The sequence below is a fragment of the Poecilia reticulata genome, chromosome 18 (assembly GCF_904066995.2).
Source record: "Poecilia reticulata chromosome 18, P_reticulata-male-v2, whole genome shotgun sequence".
NCBI classification, from domain to species: domain Eukaryota; kingdom Metazoa; phylum Chordata; class Actinopteri; order Cyprinodontiformes; family Poeciliidae; genus Poecilia; species Poecilia reticulata.
Window position 1 is genome coordinate 25,922,463 of NC_088847.1, and position 7,500 is coordinate 25,929,962.

Genomic DNA, 7,500 nt, shown 5'->3' on the forward strand with positions numbered 1-7,500 from the left:
TACAGGTGGCCCTACAGGTGACCCTACAGGTAACCCTACAGGTGGCCCTACAGGTGGCCCTACAGGTAACCCTACAGGTGGCCCTAAAGGTGACCCTACAGGTAAACCCTACAAGTAACCGTACAGGTGACCCTACAGGTAACCCTTCCGGTGACCCTACAGGTAACCCCACAAGTACCCCTACAGGTAACCCCACAGGTGACCCTACAGGTAACCCTACAGGTAGCCCTAAAGGTGACCCTACAGGTAACCCTACAGGTGACCCTACAGGTAACCCTACAGGTAACCCCACAGGTAACCCTACAGGTAACCCTACAGGTAACCCCACAGGTGACCCCACAGGTGACCCTACAGGTAACCCTACAGGTAACCCCACAGGTAACCCTACAGGTAACCCTACAGGTAACCCCACAGGTGACCCCACAGGTGACCCTACAGGTGACCCTTCAGGTAACCTCTAATTTATTTTATTCAGGTAGTTAATGATCCGTTGTACAGGTTTACAGGTCATTCAAAAACCCAGACGACCAAAGGAAACTTGCGCTCTTCGAGACATTAGCCATCTTTACCAAGACAATGCACAATCTAATGGTCTCCTTTAAAAGACCACCCATCTGGATGGTTGCCACGGCAACCACTGAACAGAGCCCGCAACATACGGGGCCCTTTGCGAAGAACTAATAACAAATGCTTCCAGTTTACCTGGAAACCGGCAGCGCTGGCGATGAAACCAGGTGTGAACCAAACAAACGTGGAGCCGAAACATGGAGAGAGAGAGAGCGCCACCGACGAGCCACACGAAGACGTCGTCGGGGAATCGGTTTGCTCTGAACCCAGAGGGTTTTAAATGGAACAAAACCAGGAACCGAAGGGCGAGAGGGGAAACCGAAAGGCTTCCTGGGAGCGGAGCATCCGTCTGCGGCCTTCACGATGAGTTCAAGAGATCCATCAGAGGACCAACCAGAACAGACCGTGCATTGCTGATGAGCTTCAATGAGTTACCCTGATAGCAAAAGATGGAGAACAATTATGTTTTTACCATCCTTACAGTCACTACTGGTTACACTGGTCCTCAGGGCAAAAGGACACAGATGTGTAGTTTAACTGGTAATCAGTGAATCACAAATTTAGAACAATAAAACTCACCAAAAAAGGTTAAAGTTTTATTGTTAACACTTCAAAAACACAAAATATTACCAAGTAATTTTGGTCTAGTTTCTAGAGAAAATATCTCAGTTCACTTGAAATCAGACAAAACTAAATTATAAGTTTTCTGCAAGAAATAAAAGTTTGTTTTAAGTCAATAATTCCTTAATATTGATGAGAAAGAACTGGTTCAAAAACCACTGGCAGTTTATTTCAATTATAACAAGATGTCTCCCTGTGATGTAACGGAACAAGTATTTTCTCCTCAATATTAAGGAATTATTGACTTAAAATAACCTGAAAAGTTATTCACGAGTTAGTTTTGTCTCGTTTCAAGATATTTTCTCTGTAAACTAGACCAAAAATACTTGGCAAGGATCTTGTTTTTGCAGCGAAAGTGAAAAATGAAGCCTGCTTGGGTCCAAAACAAACCGCAACGCATGAAAAACAGAATCAATCTTCACTTTGTGTTTTGCCTTCTTCCTGTGTTGTTTCTGTTCGGCCCAAACAAATCCACACTACTTTGATTTATGCTCCCACAAAGTCCTAATGAAAAAATAATGTCTCCGTCCATGAAAGGAAAGCATTACTTCTCCAAACGTATGCAGAGGTGAGGAAACCCGGGTTTCTGGGTGTTTCCAGGGAAACTGTTTACGGACTATAATTATAGAGGTTCGCATGAGCTTATTTTTACATTTTTGGATGATGCACAGCCATTATTTGGAGCATTTCAATAACCAACATATCAATACAATCCTTATATCCAGGTCTTTCACAATTTATATGTTATTAATCCATAACAAATAAATAAAATGCTAAAAACGTAATTCGGTTCATAATTTTTTTCAATATATTGCAAATATAACAATTTCCTAATCTTATTTACCAAACTTGTCAATACAAAAAAGCTGCACAGAGGCCTTCTGAAGCATAGAAGTTGTATTTTGAGTTTTTGCAGAAGTTAGAAGACATATTCAAAGTCGAGTAATCTATAGATTTTTCTTACGATTAATCGGATAAAAACAATTATGAAATAAAATATTGGTAAATCTTCCATAACACCAGTGTTACTATTGGATATCAACATCAGTCTATTTTTTCCACCTTTGAGCTTCCCTACCAGTTACTGTTTTGTAGACCGGGGGAGAAACACGGGATATTTACGGCTCCTCCGTTCAGAAACTCATCTACCCGCCATGTTCCGCCTCCCGTTTGTTCAGACGGGATGATATAAGTTTATTGTGCGGTTCGTCCGTAAAGCTGCTCTGACCCTGTAAGCATCAACCCTCAGCCGCCCGCCGTGTTCAGTCTCTCCGCTCACCTGTAGAAATCCTCCTCAGCTTCTTCCCGCCGTTCAACCAGCAGCTCCGGAGCAGAAAGGCTGCCGAACTCCCGGCATCGCGCCGGTCATTTTAAGGATGTTTATTGGTCCCACAAAAACGATGAAAACCCGGAATTATCACCAATCAGTAAAATCCCCGCGGGCCGAACCTGAAGATTGGACGTTATGCCGCTAACACGTAGCTTCCGTCAACAACTCAGAGGCGGAAGTCAGAGCTCCGCGCAACGCAGATAATGTTCCGGCTGAAACACGGTGCGCTAAATGATAAAACATAAATTAACGAAGCTTCGAGGCAGGTCAATTTTCCTCGAGGAATTTTAATAATCGAGGTACTCGAATCACTCGAGGAATCGTTTCCTCGCTAGTTCGCACTGTTACTGTTTCTCAATAAATATCTATAAAAAAAACTTTTAAAAAAACGTGTACAGCACGTGGCTTCGTTTTGCACACCACTTCCTCATACGTGGTGCAGGTACGCTGTATACGTGGCACAATGTGTATGGTACAGCATTTTGAAATAAAGTCCGATGGGAAATGAAGTCCTATGAAAATATCTCACGATATCTTATGCTGTCGACGTGAGGATGGGAGATCCAGACCAGGAAGTGATTGTGCAGATCTGAAAACCATATAGATGGATATCGCGAATGAATATGCCTCGTGTGTTTGGTTCCTCCGTTTACTATAAATCTGTGAAGTCGTAATGCGGCCATGCAGTGCTTCTGGGACATGTGGATTGTCGGAAAAGTAAGTAAAATTATACGCAAACATTTTTTTATTGCTCTACCCTACGTAGTTCGAATTCTACCGGCATTTGAAAAATATTTACATGCAACTCGGGTCGCCGGCGATCCGGCCGCACACAAAGGTGTGTAAATGTTCCGGGGCTCCAGGTAAACATGGTGATTAGGTTTCAAGATGATGACAACGTTCCCCACAAACAGGGAGATCAGGCGACGCCTGTTTGGTTTTCATTTCACCGCTCTCTGTATTCATGAACCCAAACGTCATTTTCCATCAGGTCAATTACCTTCTGACTGCAGGTTTCATCATATAGATCCAATTCAGCTCAGTTCTGTTTACAGAACCGGAGTGCAGCAGGTCGGACACATGGAGGGCGCAACACATTAAAACAACAGGAACAACTACAATAATCTCACGATACGATACACAATATTCTGCTCACGATACGATATATATTGCGATATTCAGCAAACGATACAATTTAATAGAGTGATTTTGGTGACATTTTGTGACTGTTATAGAGTTGGATTGAATTAATTTAACTGAAAACTGATTAAAAGCACCAACTACACAATACCTGCTCTGGTTGGACACAGACTTAAAGTCGACAGCTGGACAAAATGAATCAAAGAAGTGGTGAGAAAACATGATAATTGAAACAGTACAAACTGTAGCTTACATGCATTTGTAAAGTAAATAATACCTTTTTTAAACCTTGACAGTTAACATCTGAAGGAATCACTCTAAGCCTGATGACCTGATCACTCTCCCGGCGAAGCAAGCAGAGAGTGAACAAGGTTGGATGTTACGATACTTGAGGATGGATATCGATTTTTTTCTACGAAAGAAAAATATCGATATTATTACACAGCCCTAATATTCAGTCACAGCAGCCATCTGTACATTCCAACCCAGAAAACAGTTTTCTATTCAAAGAAAACCAGCAGATTATATTAAATCTACAATTTAAAGCAGGAATCAGGCTTTTTATAAACACTTTATCTAGTTCAATAAATCTTATTGGGATTTTATGCCATGCATTTGTTTAAAAAACAGGTAAAGTCTACATTTGTGTCTCAGTATAAATGCATCTGCATTTTCACATTTTGGACGGCAGACAGTTTTCTTCAGTTAAATACAGACGAAACTTAAGATAATTGTTTTTGAAGAATACATGTCTGGGATGAAGGAGACACTTGGACCTCCTGGTTCTGATTATTTTGAGTCAAACATGTTCAGCATGTTGCATTTGGTCATAATGTTGACACAATGGGAAACCCAAATAAAAGTGACATTTAATCTAACTTTAACATGGAGTCAGTTTAAGAGAATGAGCAGTAACCCGTATAAACAAACTACTTATCAGGTGAACAATAAAATAAATCAAGATGAACTAAAACGTTACGCACCTGCAGTGGACATGGTTAGCTACGCTAGCATGCAGATACTCAAAACAATAGCATTCACGATACATTCAAGGGCAAAAAACGCCATTTTACAAACAAACCATGCGTTAGAAGGCAGTTTAGATTACACGGAAGCTATAAATATGAAATATTTTCAGGTTAAATATTCCACTGACCTGTAAAGAACAGGAAACATGATGAAATAGACAACAAGTGATGCGTTTTCTGCTTCTTCTCTTGCCAATCTGAGGGAAGACCGCTTCGAGCTCACCGGCGTGTTGCCCCCTAGTGGCATTAGTGGTATTACACCGCCATTAATGCACCACTTTTTCCACTCGGGAATTCACGGTAGTTAGTTTATTCTCTACAAAAGTAATGTTAAACCAACCAAAATAAGGAAATATACATAACCAATGGTGACAACCATCTAAGGGTGTCACAGACACAAATATTTAATTTTATCCATGTTAAATAAGTATATAAAAATCAGGGCAAAGTCTCCAGTTGTTCGCTGTTTAAGTCTCAACATGAATAAGCAGAAGAAGAAAAGCCTGATGGGGCGTCTGCGGAGAGGAGGAAACAGAGGAAACAGGATTATTAACAACACAGAGACAATCTGTCCAAGCTGAAGAGATCAGATGGTCTTTCATGACAAAGCGACGTCTTCATCAGCTGCAGGAGTATTTCCTACCTCTGTCCACACAGTCAGAGGCCCAGCAGCTGTCTCCTCTCATGAGTTAGTCTGTCAGTGCATAAAGAGCTTTACCACCAGCAGAGAAGCTGCACATCTTTGTTCTCTTTGCGTCTCCTGAAGGAAAACCACATGTTGCATTAGATCAGGAGCTTGATGCTGCCATGTCTCTGCTGGAATCTGAGCTCACAGTCCCTGAAAGAAGTTCACATAATGCCACTGTGGATCTTTAACTAATTGGAAGGAAGGAGACATTGTACTACAGAATTAATTTGCACGCAGAAGAGAAGTGCAGAGTCTGGTTGAAACAAACTAGAACTACTTTTGTCTGCTTTGTTCTGCTTTTGTTTCTCTTTCAGTTCTAAATTTTCATGCAAATATTCAGAAACCATTTAAAGATGTTTCACTCTGAATTTATCACCAAACAAACGAGATGCAATCACTTCTAAACATAACCAGATATTAGGTAAAGAGCACCAAGCAGAGCTGCTGTCCTGCACCAAACTACGGTAGTTTGATTTCCTGATCAGGAGTCAGAACTGGACTCTAAAAGGTTCTGCAGGGACCGGATGTACCAGAGCATCCTGGAAAGGCAACAGGAAGGAGTTTCTGGGGAGTTTCTCCTCCAACCAGCCAAGATAAATTATTTTCACCCAGAAACTCTTAACCCGAGGTGCAACGAGTGTTTGGTTCCATTATTCTTGTCATTATTATACCATGAAACTAAAGAGCAAACACGAATCAATCAAAGCTGCCAGTTAATCAATACTTACACTATAAATGTTAATTTCTCCTCCTGTTAAAAACACAGGATTCCATTAAGTCTGCAGCGCGGAGCGTTAAAATTTAATTTACTTTCCTCGGGAACATAAACAGTCTGGAAAATTAAATCCTAAGGAAAAAAACCAACAGCGACGTATATTTCCTTCTGAAGCTGCGACACGCTCACTTATGGGTCCCAAAGGGGGGGAAGGATTAGCGCTAGTTAGCATTCAGGAAGGCGACGGCTTTCTGCACTTCTGCAGTAATAATGTCAGGCCTCCCGCTGCGTGTGTGTGTGTGTGTGTGTGTGTGTGTGTGTGTGTGTGTGTGTGTGTGTGTGTGTGTGTGTGTGTGTGTGTGTGTGTGTGCACGTGCGCGGCTTCGTTCTTAAGGTGCGTGACCTTTTAAATTGCAGCCGGATTGACTCTGCCGTTGGAGCGGATATACAGCATCCAATCACACACACACTGAAACACACACACACTGAAATGCATACATATACATAATCCACCTCTCTCTCTCCTGCAGATAAAACAAGAATGTAAACAAATTAAAGAGTTCGACCCTCTGAGCTTCCTGCCAAATTAAAATGAGCCAAAGCCTGTTATTATGAAGTGAAGCTGTGTGACTGCGATGCCAACATGAAGCTGATCACTGAGGAGGCGTCAGTTTGTGTTTGGTTACGTTTCTTTCTTCTGGGCTTTATGTAATTTATTGAGCTTCTTATAACAATAAACTTCGACAGGAAAATAACTTTGTTAGCACCTCTTAAACTTTTACACATCTTGTCCTGCTGAAACTGCAAATGTCAATTTATTTTATTGAGATAAAACTGATCAGGAGTGTCAAACTGTAGGTTTCTCTGGTTCGACTCACCTGGGACAAAAAGCTAACAGCATGTAGTTCTTCAGAGATTTAATACTGAACTAAATATTTGAGTCAGGTCCGTTGAATTAAAAAAAAAAAACGTCTAAATATCTGTGGTTTAGATTAAAACATTTTCAGAACTGCAATCCTTTTCCCAACCGGTCTATCGGTGTATGACTATCAGATCAATGTTTTGTGTTTTGTTTTGTTTTAATTAATCTAGACAAACTATGAACAAAATTTTCTCCAAGTCTAGATTTTGATTTAAAGTCAGTTTCCCAAATTCATTCTCCCACAAAAAACAATGACCAGCTCTACAGACAAACACATCTGGAAGACTATTTCTGCACATTTTTCACATACCAAAGATCAACTTAAAAGCTCTTTGCTGCCATCTAGTGGTTAGATTGAATACTAAATACCAACATATTGTGCTGTATGTGCCATATTAAAATTAAGAACTTAACTTACGCTTATTTACAGTTCAGTATTTGTGGATTTTACTGTGGAACATGACTCTAAATTACTCGTGCAAAGTTTTC

At 40.8% G+C, this 7,500-nt stretch overlaps 1 long non-coding RNA gene across 3 annotated transcripts in view; it reads right to left on the reverse strand.

The window, feature by feature from the left end:
* Positions 1-2,923: 2,923 nt before the first annotated feature.
* Positions 2,924-7,500, reverse strand: part of LOC145548788 (uncharacterized) — a 69,139-nt gene continuing 64,562 nt past the window's right edge. For 2 of the 3 annotated variants that reach the window (XR_014084777.1, XR_014084779.1), the window contains exons 5-6: positions 5,330-5,446; positions 2,924-5,201 (exon numbers count right to left, since the gene is read on the reverse strand). This is a non-coding gene — a long non-coding RNA (uncharacterized LOC145548788). Of the gene's footprint in view, positions 5,447-7,500 lie in introns of all 3 variants that reach the window. The other variant, XR_014084778.1, reaches the window with a different exon arrangement.